The following is a 27,731-nucleotide window of genomic DNA, read 5'->3' on the forward strand; positions in this document are numbered from 1 at the left end:
GGGAAGAGCTGAAAGGTGCTTTAAAAGGAAACTTTATCTCCAAGGCTCAGACAAGGTAAGTGTGTAGAACAGAGGCTGAGACAGTCCCAGGGCAGTGAGTCTCCAGCCTGAGTCCCCCGAGGAAGGGGAGATGGGGTTACAGCTCAACACAGTTGGGTACTTCAGAGGTGCAGAAATTCAGGGACCTTCAAACTCAGCTCCTTCTGTTATTTGACAGATAGTGGAATGCATGTGAGTCTTAGAATCAGACAGACGTGGGTTCTAACCCTTTGGCTCCAGCATGATTTGACAAACTAAATTCTCTGAGGCATCTCATCATTTGAAAAATGAGATTAAGAATCTCTGTGCTGCAACGGAGGCACACTCTCTGTTCTGGTCCCCAAGGCTGGGCTCCTTCCCCTGAAAGCCCCTGCTTTCTCTTGACCTGCATGATATGGAATTGTTTCACTAAATATTATTGGTTCTTTTTTTTCTGGAAAAAGAAACCCTCAAAATTCAAGATTTTTACTTTGTATCAATGTTGTAAAGAGTAGATTTTTAGAACATGTTTTCCATACTGATATATATAAATAATTGAATAAATAAGCTAGTAGAAAAATACAGCTCTCCCTTGCACAAGAATATCAGTTAATAAATGTAGAAGGAATGATGGAAATAGAAAATCACCAGTAAGCAAACTCCATGGTAATAACTGTCACAAGCAAATACCGTGGAAAGTACAATGAGAAACGGGATATTTGCATAACTTCAAAGTATCTCCTCTAAGATACTTATTAAATACAAACAGGAAAATAGTAACTTCATAGTGAAGAAACCTAGCAGACACAAGTAATAAGACATTTCAACATCTGTGATATGATGTCCTGAGAAGGGCATAACATGACCTCTGTGATATTCTTGCCAAAAATGCATAACCTCAATTGAATCATGAGAAAACACCAGACAAACCCAAATTGAGAGTCATTTACAAAAGAATTGGCCAGTACTCTTCAAAAATAATCAAGGTTATGAAAGACTCCTCCCACCCCCCCCCAAAAAAAACCCTGAGAAACTCTCACAGATTAGAGAAAATTAAGAAAATACTACAACTAGATGCAATGTGAAGTCCTAGATCGGATCCCGCACCCAAAAAAGGACATTAGTGGAAAAACTGGTGAAATTCGAATAAAGTCTGTAGAATAGTTAATAATATTATATTGATTGCTCAACATCACTAATTATTAGAGAAATACAAATCAGAATTACAATGAGGTATCACCTCATGCCGGTCAGAATGGTCATCATCAAAAAGTCTGTAAGTAATAAATGCTGGAGAGGGTGTGGAGAAAAGGAAACCCTCCTACATTGTCAGTGGGAATGTAAATCGGTGCAGCCACTATGGAAAACAGTATGGAGGTTCCTTAAAAAACTAAAAATAGAGTTGCCATATGACCCAGCAATCCCTCTCCCGGGCATAAATCCCAAAAAGATAAAAACTCTAATCTCGGGGCTTCCCTGGTGGCGCAGTGGTTGAGAATCTGCCTGCCAATGCAGGGGACACGGGTTCGAGCCCTGGTCTGGGAGGATCCCACATGCCGTGGAGCAACTGGGCCTGTGAGCCACAGCTACTGAGCCTGCGCGTCTGGAGCCTGTGCTCCACAACAAGAGAGGCCGCGATAGTGAGAGGCCCGAACACCGTGATGAAGAACACAGCCAAAAAAAAAAAAAACTCTAATCTGAAAAGATACATGCACCCCAATGTTCATAGCAGCACTATTTACAATAGTAAAGACATGGAAACAACCCAAGTGCCCATCAACAGATGAGTGGATAAAGAAAATGTGCTATATCTATACAATGGAATATTAATCAGCCATGAAAAAATGAAATAGTGCCATTTGCAGCAACATGGGCTAGAGATTATCATAGTAAGTGAAGTAAGTCAGACAGAGAAAGACAAATATCGTATAATATCGCTTATATGTGGAATCTTAAAAAAAGGGAACAAAAATGGGAGTCATAATAGCTACTTCAAAAAAAAAAGGGTACAAATGAATCTATATACAAAACAGAGACAGACTTACAGGCATAGAAAACAAAGGGGAAAGTGGGGCGGGGGGGAGAAATAAATTAGGAGCATGGGATTAACAGATACAAACTAATACACATAAAATAGATAAGCAACAAGGATTTACTGTATAGCACATAGGGAACTATATTCAATATCTTGTAATAACCTATAATGGACAATAATCTGAAAAAACAAAACAAAAAAAAGATATATATATATCCAAATCACTTTGCTGTACACCTAAAACTAACACAACATTGTAAATCAACTCTACTTCAATATAAAATAAAAGTTAAAAAAACAAAGATATTAAAAAAAATAAAACAAATATATATATTTACATGTTTTAAGTATACGTAAATGGAATTCTAATATATATATATACATATATATGGTTCTATGACATGCTATATATCTTAGATTATATATCTGTCTTATTTTCATGACTGTATAATATTCCATTATAATGATAAATATGTATTTAACCAATCTCAGATTTGTCTCCAATTTTTCCCTATTATGAATGATACTGCTATAAAAGCTTGTGTATGTGTTGTATGTGTTTCAGTGTGTGTGAATATATATAGAATATAGATAATTATATACAAATATTATATATACTGTATTATATAAGTATGTATTTTATATATATATATATATATATATATATATAATAGAGTCAGAATGAGAGAACTTGAGTCAAAATGTAAAAAAAGTTTAAATTTGGAGCATACTTCCACCAACAGTGAATGAAAGTGACCATTTTCCCATACCCTGACAAATAATAATTATCAATATTTTTCCAGTTTTTCAATAGAATGGGCAAAAAATGAATTATTTAGCCTATCTGAATGTCACTCCAAGGCCTCTGCCCATACTGCAAGGGAGATATGGGTGCCTTGAGTGAAGTTCCGTCTCTCTGCTTGATGGCCAAGTTACTAGGCTCTGCGGTAGCTAGTCTCCAGGAAGGCCCCCAGTGAACCCTGTCTTCTGGTATGCATGTGGATTCCCCTCCCTCACTGTATCATGGTGGGTCTGTGTGCCCAATAGCATAAGGCAGAAGTGATGGTGTGTGGTTTCTGAGGCCAGTTCATAAAAAGGCATGTGGCTTCCCTTTGTTCTCCCTTGGATCACAGCCCTGGTGGAAACCAACTGCCATGTTAAATTGACCCTCAGGCCCCCTATGGAGGAGATCTCATCAGTATCGCACAATGAGAAACCGAGGCCTCCTGCCAACAGCCATGTGAGTGTGCCATCTTGAAAGCAGTTTACCCAGCCCCAGTTACATGTACAGACGATTGCAGCCCAGGCCAACATCTTGATTGCAACCTCATAAAAAACCCTAAATTAGAACTACCCAGCTAAGCCACTCCCAGATTCCAGTGCTCAGAAACCACGTGAGATAATAAATGTTTGTTATTTTAAGCCTCTAAGTTCTGGAGTAATTTATTATGCAGCTATAGATAACTAATACACTCTCTGGGCCTCACTTTCCTCATCTGTAAGCTATGAATGATCATAATATAAAGCCCACTTCACAGAGAGAAAGTAGCTGAAAGCAACTGCCACCTGCCTGGCCCATGAGCACAAGTATCTGTTCACCTCTCTCATTGGGAGGCCCTTGTCACAGGCTGTGAGGCGCAACTAAACAGAGAGGAGTTGTTTTGAGTTGCAATGCCTTTGACCTTGTCATTTAAAATCCGGGTCAGATCAGCTTCTAATTCATTTCCAGACACATCATTTTGAGAATGAAGCAGGGAGTGAACTTCGTTGCAATGTGTTCTCTGCTCTTTTATGTGATGAAATTACAAAAGCAAACGGTCCAGTCGCTCTGGTCTTCGGAGGGCTGTCAAACTCCTCTCTCTGTGACCAGGGAGTGGCTGCTGGGGACCCTGGCCAGTGATGGGCTAGTGTAGTGTGGAGGTCTGAGGAGGGAGAGCCTGGCCTTAGTGTAGAAGTGTAGATGCCAGTACAGGAAACACACCTTAGTTTCCAAACAATGTGGACACACATACAAAAGATAAATTGCTCCTCCTTTCTCATCTGACGGATGTTCCCAGCGAATGGACTGAGCCCAGTGGTAGTGGGGGTGGACAGAGGGAAGCCAGGAACCATGAAAACCCCAAGGATGCTGGTCCCCAAGCATCCAGCCCAGTGGACTGAGCTAGGGACACAGGAAAGACTGACTGCTTCTCTCCCCTTGAGCAGCCCACACTCTGTCAAAGCAGGGCAGCTTGGGGCCTCACTGGAGCATCCTTGGAAGCCCAAGCGCCTCCTGCTTCCCTCCCACAGGTCAAGTTCCACCGAGGCTGTAACTACCAGCGCTGCTCTCCACTCTGCCATCTGGTGGCCAGAGTTGGAAATTGCAGCTTTCCCACAGGACAGCCACCTTCAAAGGCATGGGGAGATCTCCCTCCAGCTGTGTTAGCAGATATTTCTCCTCTTCCCAAAGAGTGACCAGGATCTTTCTGCTTAGTCCTCCATGCGAAAGAATTTAGGTAGATTTCCAAGGAAGGAGTCAGAATGTTTTAGATAGACACCATTCTGAGTCTTACTCAAAATGATTCCTCACCCTGGCTGCCAGCCAGAGCCTAGGTCACAGCCTTGGTCTTGCCTCCAGCCAAGCTCCCTACTCCCCCCAGGACACTTTTCCTGGAAAGTGGAGTGGCCTCTGTCCCTGTCTTTGTTTCGTTCTTAATAACTATGTCCAGAGCCATTAATCCCAACAGTCTCTCCATCCATCCCCTAAAAGTACTGTGAGCTCTAGACACTGTGCCTAGTGGATAAATCCACCCACCCCAGATGCCAAAGGCCAGAGGCCACCTCTTTGAGACCATTCAGTTTCTCAAGAAAAGACTACCCCATTTTGTTGCTTGGCTACTCTGCGTTGAGGGAGGGAAGCTGACTTTTCTATAAACAAAACTCTGTTTAATTCCCATTTTTCAGCCACACGTCTTCAGCCTCTGCTCAGCCTCTGCTGTAGCCGACATCTTCAGGGCTCATGCACTCAAGCAAAAGTTCCTTCAGACACCATCTGCCATCTCCTTTCTGACCTCTAGAACTTTCTTGAAATCTTTTACCCACTAATGATCTTCTCCCATTCTTTGAGTCACCGTGACTTGCTTCCTTTTTCATTTCTGTAGTGGGGTCTCAGGAAGGAGAAGAGACAAATACATATCATGAATCCACCATCTTTAACCAGAAGTCTCTTCACATTTTATCCTTTAGAATGCTTTCAGCTGCATGTACCAGAAAAACTAACTCTAGTTGGCCTATTCAATAAGGAAAGATATAGGCTTGTGTAAAAGGAAGGTAAGATGGGCTCCAGAGTCAGCTTGATTTAGTACTGCAGCTCCAGCCCGCCGAATCCCCTGGGGATGCTGCTCTACCGGGGACAAATGGCTGAGCAATTCCTAACTACACACCCACACCATGAACCCAGAGGACGATTCCCAGTCGTTCAGTAGTGCCAAAGCCTCAAAGAAGCAGCCAAAGTGGCAGCCAGCTCTACGAGGGAAAGCATAGCTCTGAAGGGGACAGTGCCAGCCTCGCAAGCTAAGGCAGATTGGGACATATGTTTCCTGGGCCCCTGGAGAGTGTCATTTAAAGAGTTCCCATCCTGAAACGAGGGCCATCTGGGAAGAAGCGGGACCACAAGCAACCTCTGTCTACTCAAGCAGATACAAGTAAGCTTTGGTAAGATGAGTCAACTATCAGACAGCCAGCTGATGGGAAAGGGTGGCAGGACCTGGAGAGTGAAGCAGGACCCTTGGCCTCAATGGACCACGTAACAGACCAATCAGGTGCCCAGATAGGATCCTGCTTAGACAGATCCTACCACACTGTATATACCGCGCTGAATACCACCGTATTCCTCATTTTATAGAAGGTGAAACTGAAATACGGAGAGTAGTTGGCTTGCTCAAGGTCATACAGCTAGAAACTTCATTTACTGAGAGTCGGCCCTGGAAATGACCCATCCTTATCTGAAAAAGGAGGAAGGGGAGGGAGGAGAGGAGAAGAGGGACATTGGGATTTAAGATGGAAAGAAACATTCTCATTGAGGGAATGTGTTGGCTTCAGGTTCAGGGGCCTAGGATTCTGGTTCTCACTCAACGGTATCCAACGTGTGACCATGAGTGATGGCCATCCCCTTCTGAGACTCAGTTTTTTTCACTGAGATTCAGGGAGACAGAATAATGCCTAAGTGCATGTAAATAGTAAATGCTGGAATCAGGGCCCAACTCCAGATCAGCCAGGTAGAGAAGACCTGACTCTTGAATCCTGTGGTCTGGGGAGAAAGGGGGATGGGGAGCCCCAGGTGGAAGTGGTGTATGTGGCCGGCACATAGGCTAGAAGTCATGTCCTGGAGACAAGCTGGGTGAGATCAAGCCCAGCTTCAAGAAACTGTCTGCAGTTAGGGATAGGAACCAGGTGTGGAGCCAAAATGTTAATGTAGGGGACTGAGGGCACCTAAAACTGAGGACCAGAGGATCAGGCAAAGGGTTGCAGCCTGGAGAAACCTGGAGGTGACGTGAACTGAGAGCAGCTGCTGCTTCTCCAGCCCCAGCACAGGCTGGCCAAGAGGAGCAACCCTTTCTACCACACACAGAACACCTGAACCCTCAGCAAACCCGTGCACAGAAGCTATGGGACCCTAGTCATTCTGGAAAGTGAAGAAACTCCCCTCGGGCTCCAAGACCTCGGAAGAACTCATTCCTTCCTTCATTCTTCCCTTGGTCCGATATTTTTAGGTCAGCCATACAGAGGCCTTTTGTTGGATGCAGGGCGGGGTGGGAGGGCGGCCTCAGAATGGTCCTAGAGAGTTCAGATGCCACACTCCAAGGAAGGCAAGGAGGAAAGAACCATGGAGCCCATTGGGGGTGTGGTGATACCCAGCTGTGGCTCTTCATTCACTATTGTCCTGGGAACAACCCAGCAGGTGCAGATTTGCAGTGTGGAATGAAAAAGCAGGCATTGTGCTCACGCTGCTGGGGTTTTTGGAACCACACAATATGTTTGATTGAAAGGCTCTTTTAGAAGCTTAATTTTTTTAACATTAAAGAATTAAATCAATAATGTCCCCATTTTGGCTTCTCTGTGATTATGTCCTTTGTGTCCTGTTTGTTATGTAGTAACAAGCTTTCTAAAAATCACAATCTATGTCATCTGTACCAAAGATAGTCAAGGGAAGAGGGAAAGAGGAAGAGAAAGGAATTATCATAGGACAAATACCTACTATGTGCCAGGCACTGTTCCAGTGACATTACATCCATTGTCTTAGGTCGGCCTCCCCACAAACTCAAAAGGAACGTGTGGCTGTAATCCTCGTTGGATAAATTAGGAATCTGAAGCTCAGAGAGGAAAAGAGACTTCTCCAGGGTCATACAAAAGAGCAGAGCCTGGTTTAGAACTCTCCGGTCTGTTGGATTCCAAACCCATCCTCCTCCACTGCTTTTTTTGTTCATTTCCTCCACTTAGAGACCCCCATCCAATAATAAGACAACTTGGTACCAAGGACTTTCCTCTGGCAGGAAGCTCCCCTGTTTCCAGGCATGGCTCATGGAGCTGATGGGAAAGATCTTCGCGTCTACCTGGCTGGGCCCCTCAGGTGATGCTGAACTTCCTGAATAGCCCTTGGGATGGGAGGGGGAGGCCCAGATCTCCTGTCTACAGAGGGTCAGGGAATTAGCCTGAGAAGCAGAATTTTAACGTGCAGGGTCCTCAATTTGGGACCGGGAGTGGGGTGACTGACAGGGTTTAAATCCTAAAAGAAAATAAGTGATGTCCTAGTACTGAATGGCCAGCTATACAACTGGAGACAGGAATCTCAGCTTCTAGAGACATCTTTGCTACTATCTAGCTGGGAGACTTTGGGTGAACCACTTTTCTGAGCCAGAATTTCCTTGTCAATAAAATGAGACCAAGGCTATCTTCCACGAGGGTTGGAATGATTAAATAATAGGTTGTACAGAAGAGTTTTGGGGGGTTTTCCTACATGGTGTCCACAGAAGGGGTCAATGTTGCAACGCCCTATGCTGGGGCCACTGGTTGGCACGGGGACGCAGAATAACTCAGTGGTCAGTGTGCTGGGTGAGGTTTTCCTGTGTCTCATATGAAGATGTGTCCTTGAATCATAGGTCAATTGTGTGGTCACAGATACCCACACTTAAGGTATAATAACAACTTAGATCAAGTAAATCAAAATACTTGAGGGTGGCACCCAGGCATGAGTATTTTTTAAAGCTCCCTAGGTAATTGCAATATGCATCCAAGGTTAAGCTGCCCCCTGAACACCCTCCCCAAGGAGGCCTACCTTAGAAAAGCAGGCTACTTAGAGCACCTAGCTGAGCCCAACCAGGCAAAACGATGCACTCACCTGCACTGATTGGAAAACCTAATTGCCTTAAGGTTCTGTGCAGAGCCGGCCAGGACTTAATCACTCCACTCACATCAAAATATTTAGTACAAATAGTCATTACCATCTGGAAGGGGCTTGCAGGTAGTGAGGCAAGAGGGGGTGGGGGATGCAGCAGAGTTCAGCATACCCTGAAGGGAAGCAAGCTGTTTGCAGAGGCTGCTGTCCCCCATCATCCATTGCTCAACTATCCCTCCCACCCACCCCGCCCCGAGAGATTTCTTGAGTTAAGTGTTTGCACTTTAATGCTCCAAGGCCTGAATCATCCGATTCTGCGTGGCGCGCAGGTGCTGGGGCTTAGGAACATACCGTAGATGATTTACACAAAGTGAGCTATTTGCATGGAGTGGAATTTGCATGCAGTAAATAGCTAAGGGGAGGATAAAATGATGGCCCAGAAATCGCCTAAAATAATGTGTTAATTTGCAGCCCCAGTGTAATCTGAATGCTTCTCAGAAAAGTGAGCGTCTATCTTCAAAGAGAGAGAGAGCTACCCACGACAGCTGGCAATCACGGCTCATGTCCTGAGAGTGTGATGGGACTAAGAATGATGGGACACAGGACACATGGGACCATAGGTATCCTGGGGGCCAGGCACCTGACCCTTCTGCACCACCACTCCCTCTCAGCTCAGTATTATCAATGCACTTGGTTCACGTCCATATGTGGCTCCAAAGAGAAGCTCCTCCACCTGACTATGAGCTCACAGAGGGCAGGAGATGTATCCGATTCAGCTCCACACCCTGGCGTCCAGCACAGGGCACAGCACTGTACTGTTTTCAGCTGCAGGTAACAGAAACCTCAACAATGGCTTAAACCATAAGAACATTCGCTGTACTTAACAAGAAGTTCAAAGGTAGATTGGGGGAGGCGCAACTCAACAATCTAATCAAGAACCTAAGCTCCTGGAATCCTCCCATCTGCCATCCTCGAGCCTTTTGTCTTGTTAAAACACTCAGATTTGAGGACTGATTTGTTATAGCAACATAACCTAGCTTATCATGATTAATACAGCTGTAGATGCAGATTCTCATAGGATCCTAAGCAAAGAAACTGGAATCCTTTCTAATATCAAGAGGTCTAGATAGAGTCCCTAGGAGATTCAGGTTTCAATACCCTTTGCAGTCTCCACAGTGCTCAGCAGAGTTCCTTTTAATATACTCTCCACCAGTAATTTATTGCATGAGTTACTTAGCCTCCCTGTATTTCTGTTTCCTCATATATTCACTGGAAATTATAATAGTGCCTGCTTCATAGGATTGCTGTGAGGACCAAAGAGATAAGACCTAGCAATTTTACTTTTAGGAAAATTTTCTATGGATAAACTCACACCTATATGCAAAGAAATACATAGAAGGATTTTTCACTGCCCTGTTTTCTGTAAAAGCAGAGGACCGTGAACAACCTAAATACCCCTCCAAAGGAAAACAGTTAATAGGTTATGACATATCCACAAGATGGAATACCATGGAGCTTTAAAAGTAAATATGTACAATAGATCTCTTTGGGCTAAAATGAAAAAAATTACCAAGATATATTGTTACATGTAAAAATCAAGGAGCCGTACAAAATACACGAAATACAATCGTTTGTTTTTTATCTAAAGGACATGCCCATATATGGTGGTTCATGAATTTTAAAAATTCTAAAATGAATCCAAGAAACAATCTTTGCTTCTTAAGGAGGGAAACTGAGAGCCTGGGGTGGGAGGGGGACTTATATTTTACTGCATATCTTCTTAAACTATTTTAAGTTTACATTTATTATTTTTAACAAGTGATCATGTAAATAAAGTGCTTAGCACTCAGTGCCAATGAGTATTAAAGATTATTGTCGTTGATGATGTTATTGTAATGGATTCGTATTGATTTCTTTTGGCTAACATGGCATTTGAGGGACTCCTGCCTCTGGCTCCCTTGAAAGGTCTGGCTCCTACCTCCTTGCCTTCTTCCCTTTTCTCCAAGGAGAATGAGAAACAGGAAACTATGGAGACCAAATTCCTATTTTCGGTCTTCTCTGGAAGGAACAATTCCACCTGGACATGTGTGCATGCCAACACAGCCCCACCTGCCTCTCAGAAAAGATAACGAGGTTCAGCTAAAGGTGCTGGGAATGTGACAAGATTACTCCAGCGGACGGAATCCTGCTGCCGCACTCCAGGACATGGCTCCTGGAGAAACGCTTGTCCTTGAACTACAGCCATGACTCCAGAGTCTGTAGTCAAAGGTGACTTCCATTGCTGCTGCTCTATGTTCTGTCACCTGGGACTGGCACAAGCAGGGGAGGCTGGCTGAGAACATTTCACCCCCAATGTGGCCACCCTGCCAGCCTGGCAGGATCCAGCCGGGAGGCTGTCAGTATGGTAGGCTGAATAATGGCCCCCCAAATATGTCCATATCCTAATCCCTGGAACCTATGAACGTTAACTTATAGGGCAAAAGAGACTTTTCAGATGTAATAAAGTGAAGGCTCTTGAGATGGGGAGATTATGCTGGGTTATCTGGGTGGGCACGATGTAATCACAACAGTCCTTATAAGAGGGATATAGGAGGCTCAGAGTCAGAGGAGAAAGCCACGTGAGAATGGAAGCAGAGATTTAAATGCTACGCCACTGGCTTTGATGATGGAGGAAGAAGCCATGAGCCAAGGACTGGAACTCTAGAAGCTGAAAATAGTGAGGAAATGCATTCTCCCCAGAGCCTCCTAAAGGTATACAATCCGGCCAACACCGTGGTTTTAGCCCAGTGTAATCCATTTCAGACTTCTGACCTCCACAACTGTATGGTAATAAATGTGTGTTGTTTAAAGCCACCAAGCTTGTGGTAATTTGTTACAGCAGCCATAGGAAGCTAATACAGTCAGAATCCACTTCTCATTGTCTCTCTGCTCAGCTCTATTCACCTTCCCCTTTCAACTGCCTTCCCAGGCAAACGTGCCCCTCATGGTTCCAAGATGGCTGCTGCAGCTCCAGACCTCCCGTCCTCTCGGCTTCAAGTCCCAAGGAAGAGTCTCCTTGGCTAATTGATGCCACCTGCCACTCTCCAGCTCTAGTGGAATGTGAGAGGAAAGATTTCTCTCAAACTGTAAGGACCCTTGACTTTGCACAAGTCTGCATACCATGGCATTAAAGTAATGGTACAGAGCATAGATTCTGAAGCCAGACTGCCTGTTACTACTGTGAGACCCTGAGCAAGTTATTTGACTTGCCTGTGCCTCTGCTGCTACACTTTAAAATAGGAATAATGATAGCACTCAGCTCTATGTTGTTACTAGGTTGAAACAAGTTAATAAACATAAAGCACTTAGAACTCGACCTGTGACATAGAAGGAGCTATAAAAGAATTTTATTATGATCTTCCCAGAGGAAATCAGGTGTTCTGAAGAAGAGGGACTAGATGCTGAATGGTCCAAAATTGATGAGTATCCACTATGGGGGCAGGAGATTCTGGGTAGGACAATGTGTATTTGTCTCTTTCTAAAGTGCTAATGCAGGCTTTCCAAGGCTCAAAGCTTATTACTACAGTGCAACAAAGAGTTAGAGCTCCTGGCCCAGCATGACTGCAAGTAACACGGGGAGAGGCAGTAGATAGAGGAGGAAAGAGGAGATGCTAAGGAAGACAGAGTCTGGAGAGAGCTCTCAGTCAGAGCCTTCACTGCACATTCATACTGCTGATGTTGACTGGATGTTGGATACAGAGCAAGGAGGCACACACTGGCCCTGCCTCAAGGAGCAGAGGGGGATGAAAGACAGACTCAGAAATATAAAATAATGATGCAGTCAACCACTGCAAACATAACTGTATTTACAAAGAGCTGAGACAGCACAGAGGTGGGGCTGGCTCGCTGCCCACTTAATCCTGAAAGGCTTTGGAGAGGCGGTGTTATGTGCACTGGGTATTAAAAGATGTGTGTGAGGGGGTGGGGGGTTGGAAAGAAGCTTAGGTTGCTTAGTTGGATGAAAAAAATAAAAAAAGGATGCCTGAGCAATCTTTGGACAGAGAAGGTGAAGAGGGTGTCCTAGGCAGAGAGAACAGCCGGTGCAAAGGCACGGAGGTGTGAGCATTGTTACCACGAGAGAAAGGATACTTAGATCCTGGTCTTACGGAGAATCCTAGCCGAGGGCTACGTTGAATCAGCAGGCTGAACAAATAACATACAGGTTCCTCCCCCAGCCCCAAGACTCTCCAAGATCTGACCTTTGCCTTCTCTGATCCACTCTAAGATGATTCTCCCTCTCATTGGCCTTCTGTTCCTCAGGTTCTCTAAGCTCAGTCCTGCCTGGTAACTATCTCTGCCTGGAACAGCAACCCCCATGCTCAACATCTTCTCATGGCTGGCTCCTTCTTGTCGTTTACATGTTTGGGTGTCACCTCCTCAGAAAAGCCTTCCTTGATTACCCAACTAAAACAGTCACCCTCTATCATAACAGCCTATGTGGGAGGGTGGGAGCAAATGCAGACAGGCTTCACATGGACGGACCCACCCTTTCCCACTTTTGTAAGTTTTCACTTCCCTGACTCTACCAAGCTCCACTCACCCCCCTCCTATCCCTTCATTCTCCCTTTAAAATGCCCAGCCACCTGTGTAAACACCCCTACAAATCAGAGTTGAGTTCAGTCCACGCTGGACTCTTTTCCCTATTGCAATACCTATGTTACTGATTAAAATCTGTCCTTACCACCTTTAACCAGTGTCCAGATTTATTTATCTTTGACACCAGGCACGAAGCTAAGAGTTTCCCATTACAGCATCTCATTTGATTCTCACGAGAACCCTATGAGATGAGGTCTCTTCTTACAGATGGAGAAACTGAGGGTCAGGGAAGTCATCTGCTGAAGACCACAGAGCAGGTGGGAAGAAGAGCCTGCAGTCCCACCCACTGCATACTTCCTACCAGGGCCCTGTCACAGAGAAGAAAGGAATCATTTGAATCAGAAAACAACATTCTAATCCCAAAGGTTACAAGGCTACAGGTTCCAAGCGGAGATTGGAGCTGTCCACAGGTGTGGGAGCCGCTGGCCCATCATCCATCAGCAGGAGGAGACAGCGCTGGCCGCCAGGACTGAGGTTTGCAGGGAGCCGGGTTCCGGGCTTCAGCAGTCACACCCATTTTCCTGAGATCAGCGCAGAAGCTCTGCTTCTCTGCCTCTCAAGTCATCGATTCTGACCCTGGCATCCAGCCACAAATGTGATTTTACAGCATCTTAGGGCTTTTGTGTGAAACCAGGTTTAGGTGGCAGGATGAAGGGCTTCCCATCCTCTTGCTATTACCTAGAAGAAATTTGCTTTGCCTCTTTTCTGTGAGATTAGAAATACATCCCAATACTCCTGTGAAATCTACTGAGCCAAGAATGGGCATGAACAATGTTGCTGGGTCTGGTCTCTGCTCTAAATAGAATCACAGACCTTTGGATGATTTGACTGTTTAAAAACAGTGTTGAGAAAGGAGCTCTGTACTTGAAATCCCAAGACTCAGGTTTGAGTCTTGAATATATCACATGAGCCCTCTGGGTCTCAGTTTCCATAACTCAAAAATGGTAGCAGTATCTCCAGCAGCACCTGCCTTAACTGCTTGGTGTGTCCATGCCCCATGGAAACGATGGTGGTCAATCCAAGGTCAAGAGTGTCCATCCTTGGACTTCCCTGGTGGCGCAGTGGTTAAGAATCCGCCTGCTAATGCAGGAGACACGGGTTTGAGCCCTGGCCTGGGAAGATCCCACATGCCACGGAGCAACTAAGCCCGTGTGCCACAACTACTGAGCCTGTGCTCTAGAGCCCGTGAGCCACAACTACTGAGCCCGTGTGCTGCAACTACTGAAACCTGTGCGCCTAGAGCCCGTGCTCTGCAAGCCCCTGCTTGCCGCAACTAGAGAAAGCCCGCGCACAACAATGAAGACCCAACACAGCCAATAAATTAATAAATAAATAAATTTATTAAAAAAAAAAAAAAAAAAGAGTGTCCATCCTTAACAACCCAGTAGCCCTTTCACAAGCAAAACAGAACCTAATTGTTGAAAGTCAGCCTGCTATCTCCCCAAGGAAGAGCAATGTGTTGTATTGAATGCTCCATTTTTTAAAATAGTTTAATTTCTATGCATTTTACCTTTGGAGAATAAATTCAAGTTTGAGAGATTCATTTTTTTAATGCAAATTGACTTTGACTTGGAAAGAACTGAGACAGAGTTCTGGGGTGGGGCTTCCCATCTTAATGACCACATTTGCATATCAATGACCTCTCACTTCATTTGCTGCCTTGGCCACCCTCTGAGCTTAGATGGCTCAAGACAAAATGGAAAGACAGGAGAAATGCTGGTCGTTCTTCCTTTTCACAAAGTTTAAATATAGGAACTGCTCTGAAATAAAAATTTCCCCATGGACTTTTGAAGTCAGACTGAGCAGATAAAATAGATAGTATTTTATCAAACTTACCAAGATTGTAAGAGAGTGTGGAATAAATCCTTTTACATTTGCATGGGCACACATTCCCTTTGGAATTCTCATTAGGCTCCAGAGAGGCCATTCATGCATCCCCAGATATTTGTTGAGGGCTAACTTAGTAGGAGAGCAGAATTTGCCTCCCCAAAATATAACTCTTTGGCAGATTAATTATTTTAAGCTGGTTATTTTCTAAGAAACAGCAGACATGGGAGAAAGTGTGAAAACTAAGTAGGAGTGACCCTTTTGTAAAAAACATTTACATTTACAGGGAGGGGAAATCTCCATTTGTAAGTGTGTCTCCCAGGCTGTACCACAAAGCAAGCTGACCAAATCTCTAGAAACTCATATCAATGAAGAAGGCATTGACTTAAATCTGCATAACAACCTTATCTTTGTTTACTGTGCTTTTCTTGGTAAAATCCCATAACTGACTCTCTCCACCCTCAACCTCTTCTTTTGTCTTTTGTTGGTATTTAAGGTAGGACTTCAGCCATTTTGGCGAGTCACTCAGTTTTTCTAGGTCTCTCCCATGTATACATGTTATTAAACTTTTGTTTGATTTTCTCCTGTCAGATTTTTAATCTGTTTCATGTCAGTTTAATTCTTAGACCTGCCAGAAGAACTTAGAAGAATAGAGGAAATTTTCTCCCTCCCCAACAGTTGGTGTTGTAGGCAGGCTTCAACTTTACTTGCTGGATTTTACTTGCCCCAAGGCTGATGCAGTTAAAAGATCCTGGGACAAGGGACAAAACCAGCAGAAGGTAAGAATTCTAAAATTAGATTAGCAGGAGTAAATATCTGTGGAGCTAGTTCCTTGGACTTAGAAACTCTTGGTTGGCAAATTTGGTAGAGTACCCTTGGCTTTATCGATCCTTTTTCTCCCAGAGTACTCACGGTTTTTCTTTGTCTCTGTCTTTTGTGTCATTTGTTAAAAGGAGGAAAAACATTGGTCTGATTAGGCTTTCCTTTCATCTTGTTCTATGTCTTAAGAGCTTGGCATTATAACCAGAGAGAATATTCTCTCTGGTCTCCACCATTCCGGAAGGTGCACGTACCAGCATGCATATGGCAGTCGTTGTATAGACTGGGATTCCAAGCAACTTCAGCCAGTTGGTCAGAAGCACAGGTAACAACCTGTGCTTGTGACTGGTGCCCCTTTGTTTGGCTGTGCCAGTTCTCAGGGGAGTTTATCATACCAAGTCCCAGTCCTTAAGGGGACTTTGTGGTCCCAACCTTTGTTGCTTTGTTAGCACACCATCCTTACCACCTGTGCAACAAAGAACTTTGCTTTCTTAGAAATTTCTGGATCTTGTGAGGGCTGTATCCTTTGCGCTCTCTAGTGGGGATCCTCTTTCACCCATGGTTAAGACATAAAAAGGCTTATTGGCTTGAGTTGCTATTAAGATCCTACTCATCAATGACCAAACTTGAATCCTTGAATTGGAAAAACTTCTAAATTGGTAAATTTTTAGACAGCTCTCATCATAAACAGCTGTTTTACTGGTGCCTATGGAAAGATTAAGAAGTGGATACAAAGAAATAAAACAGTTAACCTTAAAAACTCCCTTAATTAAAAAAAAAAAAGTTTGGGAAGACTTACAGAAACTTTGGTCTCAGCTTCCCCTCATGGTCTTACAGATGTTAATAAAAACATTATGTTAATTAAAAAGAGGATGAGAAGAAGCCAAGGGGAATGTCAAGGGACTCCTCCTAACAAGGTGGAGATTTTTTGAAGGGTTATTAAGAAACGAGGTAAATAAAGCAAATATTGAAAGAGACAGAACAAAGAAGAAACAGAAAGAAGTCACAGGACTCATCCCAGCACGGTGGAAATTTTTTGATAGTTATTATAAATGGAATGAATAAAATGGACATTAATGGGGTTAAACAAAGGTCTTACTACAGCACTACCTACGGTTGGGTGGACCAAAGAAACTCCCAGTTAGTCCCCCAATATTAAAGGGTCCCAAAAAACCCCACTCTATTTACCCCAGTTTGGGGAAATTTAAAAAGCCGAAAGGTAAAAATTACAGTGAGAAACTTTACCAGCAATTGCCTGAAGGCAACAGTTAGGCTGGCTAACCAAGTTAAAGACTGACAAAAGGGCCTCTTGTAGGAATAGGTAATGTGAAATCAAATTTATATTTATGGCAAGACAAGAAAAATTTAAACATAAAAATTCTTCTCTGCCCTTTGGCTTCCCCTCTCTCCCTCTGTGCATTGTGTATCTGCATTATGCATTGACCAGACTTCCCCCATCAGCAGGAATACCTGCTCAGCCATAAACAGCAGCATTCTCCCAGCATCAACAAGACAACTCCTTAAAAGATAACATTCCTTCTTGATCTTGTGAGGGGTCACATGACCCACCACGATGGCACTTAAATCTGGATTATGTAAATTGTCAATACATCATTTAATGTACAGCCCTATGTCTCAAAAAACTTATATAAACTGTGTCTTGACTTCTAACAGGTGGAACAGTTCTCAGAGCTTTCTGAGGTGCTCTTCCTGGGTTATAATCCTCAAATTTGGCTTGAATAAAGCTTTCCAGTTCTTTCTTAGATCAACTGATTAAATTTTTGTCGACAGTAAAATGGCCAGGGGATGGAGAGAAGTTTCTGGGATTTGTTGATGTCAGAATCCCATGAGCTGTGGTACTAAAACCTACAGTGGAACCCTGACTCAGGCTACAAGTAGATTGAGAAACATAAAAGTGCAAGAGTTGATAGGATTATAAAGATTGGAATGTCTGAGCAGCTGTTACATGAAGAGGTTCTGCAACATTGCCTAAGTGCTTTATGGGAATGGATGTGATGTTTGGCCAATAACGCTTCCCCTACCCAGTACTGTAAGACCAAGACTTGCTGATGGGGTCCTAATGGAGGCTATGATTAGACATTAAGATTTGATGGAATTGAGCTAAAAGTGTAGAAAAATGATGTATCTGAATGGTGGTTATGTTAGGGGAACCACTGACCAAAACCGCCCACCCTGGCCAGGCAAGGCAGTAACCACTTGCATGAGCTATCTTACAACAAGAGGTCCTGGTAAGGAACTCGGAACTAACAAGTCACCACCAACTGGAAGAATTTGGGAAAGATCAAAAGGAGAGAGGAGACGCTAGTCCATATGTCCTACCAACCTCTCAGAATCCTTTTCACTAGAATCCATCTTAGCTGAGCTATGCACGCGCCACCAGGAAGGACCCTGAGTCAGAACAGTTGGCCAGAGACAACCCAGAAACTAACCCCATTACCATAAACCCGAGACTGCGAGACGCGTGGCAGAGCACTTCTCCCAGATTCCCTTACCCTGCTGCTCTCCGCCGAGGTGCCCCTTCCCAATAAAGTCTCTTGCATCCTCAGCACGTGTGTCTCCTCGGACAATTCATTTCCGAGTGTTAGACAAGAGCCCACTCTCGGGCCCTGGAAGGGGTCCCCTTTCCTGCAACAGTTATGTCTCTTTTACCTTGATTGTATTCTGGGGATGAACATTGTGTCTCACTGGTGAATATTCCCCTGCCTGGTATTGTAAACCAGGGTATATAAATCTGCCCCACAGGCAATGTTAATTGAACATGCTAAAGGGAGCCAGGAGCGTTGCCTGAGCCCACACTCGTTGGAAGCTGGGAATTGATATTCCGGGGCTGCTAGGAGTCATAATGTAAGCTTTTTGCCCCTAAGGAGAATTGGTTTACGGTTGACTGATGTGCTCCGAAAGAGGACCCCTGTCAAAACGCCTTTGTGTTCAACTTTTTGTGCAGACTTTTTGAAGGCATGATGCACTGAACTCTGAAGTTCTAGAATATAGAAATCTTTGGATTTCCATTTCAGTTGGAAATCTTCCCTCTGTATAAAGAAGCAAATTAAAAATGTATTTGGATGGGCAGATCGGCCTTTTGATATCATTTAGGCAGCAGCCCAGTTCTTTGGGGAATTGAAAACAACTGTCTTTGTCTTGCAAATCACAGCCTCTTTAAATAACATTATAGATCAAGGACAAAAAGAGTTTACCCTTGAACAACACAGGGGTTAGAAGCACCGACCCCCTGAGCAGTCAAAAATCCACATGTAACTTCCAACTCCCACAAAACTAAACTACTAACAGCCTACTGTTGACCAGAAGCCTTACTGATCACATAAACAGTTGATTAACACATATTTTGTACGTTATATGTACTGTATACTGTATTCTTACAGTAAAGTAAGCTACAGAAAAGAAAATGTTATTAAGAAAATCATAAGATGGGAGCTCCAAGTCCAAACCGCTGGACTAACAGAGAACCTCAGACCCCAGGGAATATCAATCAGAGTGAGGCCTCCTGGAGCTCCTCAACTCAGCAACAAGGCCCGGCTCTATGCAACTGCCTGCAAACTCCAGCGCTGGACATCTCAGGCCAAACAACCAGTAAGACAGGAATACAACACCACGCATCAAAAAAAAAAAAAAATGAAATGACAAAAAATATGTTACAGATGGAAGAGCGAGGTAAAAACCTACAAGTCCAAATAAATGAAGATGAAATAGACAACCTACCTGAAAAAGAATTCAGGGTCATGATAGTAAAGATGATCCAAAATCTCGGAAACAGAATGGAGGAAATACAAGAAACATTTAACAAGGATCTAGAAGAACTAAAGAGCAAACAAAGAGTGATGAACAACACAACAACTGAAATTTAAAATACTCTAGACTGAATCAATAGCAGAATAACTAAGGCAGAAGAATGGATATGTGAGCAGGAAGATAAAATGGTGGAAATACTTATATATACTACCAAATGTAAAATAGCTAGTGGGAAGGAGCTGCATAACACAGGGAGATCACCTCGGTGCTTTGTGACCACCTAGAGGGGTGGGATAGGGAGGGTGGGAGGGAGACGCAAGAGAAGGAGATATGGGTATATATGTATATGTATAGCTGATTCACTTTGTTATAAAGCAGAAACTAACACACCACTGTAAAGCAATTATACTCCAATAAAGATGTTTTTAAAAACTGGTGGAAATAACTGCCAGGGAGCAGAATAAAGAAAAAAGAATGAAAAGAATTGAGGACAGTCTCAGAGACCTCTGGGACTACACTAAACACATCAACATTCGAATTATAGGGGTCCCAGAAGAAGAAGAGAAAAAGTAAGGGTCTGAGAAAATATTTGAAGAGATTATAGTTGAAAACTTCCCAAACATGGGAAAGGAAATAGTCAATCAAGTCTGGGAAGCGCAGAGAGTACCATACAGGATAAAGCCAAAGAGAAACATGCCAAGGTACAAATTAGTCAAACTATCAAAAATTAAATACAAACAAAAAATATTAAAAGCAGCAAGGGAAAAACAACAAGTACACATAAGGGAATCCCCATAAGGTTAACAGCTGATCTTTCAGCAGAAATTCTGCAAGCCAGAAGGGAGTGGCAGGACATATTTAAAGTGATGAAAGGGAAAAAACTACAACCAAGATTACTCTACCCAGCAAGGATCACATTCAGATTCGATGGAGAAATTAAAACCTTTACAGATAAGCAAAAGTTAAGAGAATTCAGCACCATCAAACCAGTTTTACAACAAATGCTAAAGGAACTTCTCTAGGCAGGAAACACAGAGAAGGAAAAGACCTACAAAAACAAACCCAAAACAATTAAGAAAATGGTAATAGGAACATACATATTGATAATTACCTTAAATGTAAATGGATTAAATGCTCCAACCAAAAGACACAGACTGGGTGAATGGATACAAAAACAAAACTCATACATATGCTGTCTACAAGAGATACACTTCAGGGGGCTTCCCTGGTGGCACAGTGGTTGAGAATCTGCCTGCTGATGCAGGGGACACAGGCTCGAGCCCTGGTCTGGGAAGATCCCACATGCCGCAGAGCGACTGGGCCCGTAAGCCACAACTACTGAGCCTGTGCATCTGGAGCCTGTGCTCTGCAACAAGAGAGGCCACGATAGTGAGAGGCCCGCGTGCCGTGATGAAGAGTGGCCCCCGCTCGCCACAACTAGAGAAAGCCCTCACAGAAACGAAGACCCAACACAGCCAAAACTAAATACCTAAATTAATTAATTAATTAATTAATTTAAAAAAAAAAAGGGAGACACACTTCAGACCTAGGGACACATACAGACTGAAAGTGAGGGGATGGAAAAAGATATTCCATGCAAATGGAAATCAAAAGAAAGATGGAGTAGCAATTCTCATATCAGACAAAATAGACTTTAAAATAAAGACTATTACAAGAGACAAAGAAGGACACTACATAATGATCAAGGGATCAATCCAAGAAGATATAACAACTGTAAATATTTATGCACCCAACATAGGAGCACCTCAATACATAAGGCAAATGTTAACAGCCATAAAAGGGGAAATCGACAGTAACACAATCATACTGGGGACTTTAACACCCCACTTTCACCAATGGACAGATCATCCAAAATGAAAAGAAATAAGGAAACACAAGCTTTAAATGATACATTGAACAAGATGGACTTAATTGATATTTATAGGACATTCCATCCAAACACATCAGAATAAACTCTCTTCTCAAGTGCTCATGGAACATTCTCCAGGATAGACCATATCTTGGTCACAAATGAAGCCTTGGTAAATTTAAGAAAATTGAAATCGTATCAAGTATCTTTTCCAACCACAACACTATGAGACTAGATATCAATTACAGGAAAAAAACTGTAAAAAATACAAACACATGGAGGTTAAACAATACGCTACTAAATAACCAGAGATCACTGAAGAAATCAAAGGGGAAATAAAAAAAAATACCTAGAAACAAATGACAATGAAAACATGATGATCCAAAACCTACGGGATGCAGCAAAAGCACTTCTAAGAGGGAAGTTTATATCAATACAATCCTACCTCAAGAAGCAAGGAAAATCTCAAAAAAAAAAATCTAACCTTACACCTAAAGCAATTAGAGAAAGAAGAACAAAAAAACCCACAAAGTTAGCTGAAGGAAAGAAATCATAAAGATCAGATCAGAAATAAATGAAAAAGAAATGAAAGAAACAATAGCAAAGATCAATAAAACTAAAAGGTGGTTCTTTGAGAGGATAAACAAAATTGATAAACCATTAGCCAGACTCATCAAGCAAAAAAGGGAAAAGACTCAAATCAACAGAATTAGAAATGAAAAAGGAGAAGTAACAACTGACACTGCAGAAATACAAAGGATCATGAGAGATTACTACAAGCAGCTATATGCCAATAAAATGGACAACCTGGAAGAAATGGACAAATTCTTAGAAAAGCACAAACTTCCAAGACTGAACCAGGAAGAAATAGAAAATATAAACAGACCAATCACAAGCACTGAAATTGAAACTGTGATTAAAAACCTTCCAGCAAACAGCCCAGGACCAGATGGCTTCACAGGCAAATTCTATCAAACATTTAGAGAAGAGCTAACACCTATCCTTCTCAAACTCTTCCAAAATATAGCAGAGGGAGGAACACCCCCAAACTCATTCTATGAGGCCACCATCACCTTGATACCAAAACCAGACAAAGATGTCACAAAAAAAGAAAACTACAGGCCAATATCTATGATAGACATAGATGCAAAAATCCTCAACAAAATACTAGCAAACAGAATCCAACAGCATATTAAAAGGATCAAACACCATGATCAAGTGGGGTTTATCCCAGGAATGCAAGGATTCCTCAATATATGCAAATCAATCAATGTGATACACCATATTAACAAACTGAAGGATAAAAACCACATGATAATCTCAATAGATGCAGAAAAAGCTTTTGACAAAATTCAACACTCATTTATGATAAAAACCCTCCAGAATGTAGGCATAGAGGGAACCTACCTCAACATAATAAAGGCCATATATGACAAACCCACAGCCAACATCATTCTCAGCAGTGAAAAGCTTTCCGTTTCCTCCAAGATCAGGAACAAGATAAGGTTGCCCACTCTCACCGCTATTATTCAACATAGTTTTGGAAGTTTTAGCCACAACAATCAGAGAAGAAAAAGAAATAAAAGGAATCCAAATCGGAAAAGAAGTAAAACTGTCACTGTTTGCATGTGACATGATACTATACATAACTAAAGATGCTACCAGAAAACTACTAGAGCTAATCAATGAATTTGGTAGAGTAGCAGGATATGAAATTAATGCACAGAAATCTCTTGCATTCCTATACACTAATGATGAAAAATCTGAAAGAGAAATTAAGGAAACACTCCCTGCAACAAAAAGAATAAAATACCTAGGAATAAACCCACCTAAGGAGACAAAAGACCTGCATGCAGAAAAGTATAAGACATTGATGAAAGAAATTAAAGATGATACAAACAGATAGAGAGATATACCATGTTCTTGGATTGGAAGAATCAACATTGTGAAAATGACTATACTACCCAAAGCAATCTACAGATTCAGTGCAATCCTTATCAAACTATCAGTGGCATTTTTCACAGAACTAGAACAAAAAATTTCACAATTTGTATGGAAACACAAAAGACCCCAGACAGCCAAAGCAATCTTGAGAAAGAAAAACGGAGCTGGAGGAATCAGGCTCCCTGACTTCAGATTATACTACAAAGCTACAGTAATCAAGACAGTATGGTACTGGCACAAAAACAGAAATATAGATCAATGGAACAGGATAGAAAGCCCAGAGATAAACCCACACACATATGGTCACCTTATCTTTGATAAGGGAGGCAAGAGTATACCATGGAGAAAAGACAGCCTCTTCAATAAGTGGTGCTGGGAAAACTGGACAGCTGCATGTAAACGAATGGAATTAGAACACTCCCTAACACCATACACAAAAATAAACTCAAAATGGATTAAAGACCTAAGTGTAAGGCCAGACACTATAAAACTCTTAGAGGAAAGCATAGACAGAACACTCTATGACCTAAATCACAGCAAGATCCTTTTTGACCCACCTCCTAGAGAAATGGAAATAAAAACAAAAATAAACAAATGGGACCTAATGAAACGTAAAGCTTTTGCACAGCAAAGGAAACCATAAAAAAGACGACAAGACAACCCTCAGAATGGGAGAATATATTTGCAAACAAAGCAACTGACAAAGGATTAATCTCCAAAATATACAAGCAGCTCATGCAGCTCAATATCAAAAAAACAAACAACCCAATCCAAAAATGGGCAGAAGACCCAAAGAGACATTTCTCCAAAGAAGATATACAGATTGCCAACAAACACATGAAAAGATGCTCAACATCACTAATCATTAGAGAAATGCGAATCAAAACTACAATGAGGTATCACCTCACACCGGTCAGAATGTCCATCATCAAAAAATCTACAAACAATAAATGCTGGAGAGGGTGTGGAGAAAAGGGAACACTCTTGCACTGTTGGTGGGAATGTAAATTGATACAGCCACTATGGAGAACAGTATGGACGTTCCTTAAAAAACTAGAAATAGAACTACCATATGACCCAGCAATCCCACTACTTGGCATATACCCTGAGAAAACCATAATTCAAAAGAGTCATGTACCACACTGTTCATTGCAGCTCTATTTACAATATCCAGGACATGGAAGCAACCTAAGTGTCCATCGACAGATGAATGGATAAAGAAGATGTGGCACATATATACAATGGAATATTACTCAGCCATAAAAGGAAACAAAATTGAGTTATTTGTAGTGAGATGGATGGACCTAGAGTCTGTCATACAGAGTGAAGTAAGTCAGAAAGAGAAAAACAAATACTGTATGCTAACACATATGTATGAAATCTAAAAAAAAAAAATGGTTCTGATAAACCTAGGGGAAGGATAGGAATAAAGACAGAGACGTACAGAATGGACTTGAGGACATGAGGAGGGGGAAGGGTAACCTGGGACAAAGTGAGAGAGTGGCATGGACTTATATACATTACCAAATGTAAAATAGATAGCTAGTGGGAAGCAGCCGCATAGCACAGGGAGATCAGCTCGGTGCTTTGGGACCACCTAGAGGGGTGGGATAAGGAGTGTGGGAGGGAGATGCAAGCGGGAGGGGATATGGGGATATATGTATACATATAGCTGAATCACTTTGTTATACAGCAGAAACTAACACACCATTGTAAAACAATTATACTCCAATAAAGATATTTAAAAAAAAAGACAATCATAAGAGAAAACACATTTATCAATACTGTAAGTTTATGTTGTCTGTTTAAAGATGAACTGTCAGTACTTACATCAATATCGTCTTATATGATACAAAACACTGTATATGTTATATATATTACTAACACTAAGCATTAAAAATGAAAAGATAATGTGAAAAAGAAATTCATATGTATTTACAGGTATAACAATTCACACACTGATAATGAAGAAGCAGCAATGTGATTACTTTACAACAGCCTGGTGTATGATTGCCTCACAGGAGCCTAGCCTATAGATTAATAAATGAATCGTTATAAAATTTTCATGGCATACAGTATTACAGTCATGTTAATAATACAACATGGGAAACATTGTTACCTTTTTTTGAAACCACTTACCTGTGATGATAGGCTGATACACAGTTTCTCCAATTATGAGAGAAAGAGAGATGCTGTATGGTAATGTAATTCTTTGAAAGCAAAGTTATACAACAGTAAGAAAACTAACACATTATTAACTTTGTATTACATAACACTCAGCTTATGCCTATGTAAGGATAGGCTGTCCACTTCAATACAAGTCTTGTGTATGATGTTCTACATGACGAATACTTAGGTGTTGATGATGATGAGGAGGATGGTGATGATGATGATACAAAAATGTCTCATACATTTCTTGATGTATGGTTATTAGATTTTCACACAAAGATATACTCATACACAACAGGTAAGTTTATTAACTGTATGGCACGATGGTCATTTACTATTCATTAAGTGGAAGTGGATCATCATAAATGTCCTTATCCTCATCGTCTTCACATTGAGTAGGAGGAAGAGGAGGGGTTGGTGGAAGGGGAGGCAGGAGGGGCAGGCACACCTGGTGTAACATGTTTCTATAGGGTACCAATCCATCTTCCACCATCTGCTTTAGTTTCAGGGCCTGTATCATAGAAAGGTCCATTCTGTAAGAGAAGTCAAAAGCAGTCCTGAATAGTCGGAACCCTTCTGCCTGATTCTCTAATATCAATTTGTTTTCTGGCGCTGCTTATTCATCTTCTTCCTCATCATCTGGCACTGTACAGAAGCACTCATCTCCATCAAGTTGTCTTCTGTTAATTCCTCTATTATCTCTTGAATTCAAGATCAATATCTTGAAACTGTTCAGTCCCCACCTTTTATGCCATATCCACAATCTCTTTCATGTTTTCCTTGATTGGCTCTGTTGTAGATCCTGTGAAGTCATGCACAACATCTGAACACAGCTTTCTTCAGCAAGATTTTATTATTTCAGGTTGGATGGCTTTCATGGCTTTTTCTATAACAATGATGGCATCATCAATGGTGTAGTCCTTCCAGACTTTCATGATGTTCTATCAGGGCTCTCGTCCACAGCATTGACAAATCCTTTCCATAGAGTACTATGTGTAATGAGCCTGAAAGGTCCTTATGATCCCCTGATCTAGAGACTGAATTAGAGGCCTTGTGTTTGGAGGCAAGTAGACCACTTTGATGCCTTCCGTGTTGAATTCATGGGGTTCTGGGTGACCAGGGGCATTGTCCAGTATCAAAAGAACTTTAAAAGGCAGTCTCTTACTGGCGAGGTACTTCCTAACTTCAGGGACAAAGAAATCCAGAAAAATCATTCTCGTTATCCAGGACTTCTTGTTGTACAATCAAAAGACTGCCAGCTAGTGTTTATCTTTTCCTTTCAAGGCTCAGGAGTTAGCAGCTTTATAGGTAAGGGCAGTCCTGATCATAAACTCAAATGCATTTGTACAAACCAGTAGACTTTGTTTTTTTGTTTGTTTGTTTGTTGGTTGGTTTTGGTTTTTTTTTTTTTAAGACTAATGGAGACAACTCCCCATTGCCTTTTTTTTTTTTTTTTTTTTTGGCTGCATTGTGTCTTCGTTGTTCATGCAGGCTTTCTCTAGTTGCATCGAACAGGGGCTACTCTTCGTTGCGGTGCGCGGGATTCTCGTTGCGGTGGCTTCTCTTGTTGTGGAGCACGGGCTCTAGAGCACAGGCTCAGTAGTTGTGGCACACGGGCTTAGTTGCTCCGCAGCATGTGGGATCTTCCCGGACCAGGGCTCGAACCCATGTCCCCTGCATTGGCAGGCGGATTCTTAACCACCGTGCCACCAAGGAAGTCCCAAACCAGTAGACTTTGACTGCCCCTTCCTGCCTCAAATCCTGTACTCACTTCTCCCTTACTAATAAATGTCCTTTTTTCCAGGCATTTTTTTTCCAGAATTAGGCACTTTCATCTGCATTAAAAACCTGTTCAGGCAGACATCCTTTATCCTCAATGATTTTCTTAATGGCTTCTGGGAACTTGTCTACTGCCTCTTGGTCGGCAGAAGCTGCTTCTCCTGTTATCTTGACATTTTTTTAAGCCGAACCTCTTTCTAAAACTATCAAACCATCCTTTGCTGGCATTAAATTCTCCAGCTTTAGATCCTTCACCTCCCTTTTGCTTTAAGTTGTCATACAATGATTTGCTTTTTCTTGAATTGTTAGAATCTATAGGTATGCCTTTCTTATAGCAATCCTACATCCACATAAAAGCTGCATTTTTGATGCAAGATTAAAAGGTATTTTGTAAAAAGTGCAAGGTTTTCATGACTGACAGAGAAGCTGTAGTGACAGATTTACAAATTTCCTTTGCTTTTTTTTTAACATCTTTATTAGAGTATAATTGCTTT

This window comes from Balaenoptera borealis (assembly GCF_965194805.1).
Source record: "Balaenoptera borealis genome assembly, chromosome: 16".
In the NCBI taxonomy this organism is placed as follows: Eukaryota; Metazoa; Chordata; class Mammalia; order Artiodactyla; family Balaenopteridae; genus Balaenoptera; species Balaenoptera borealis.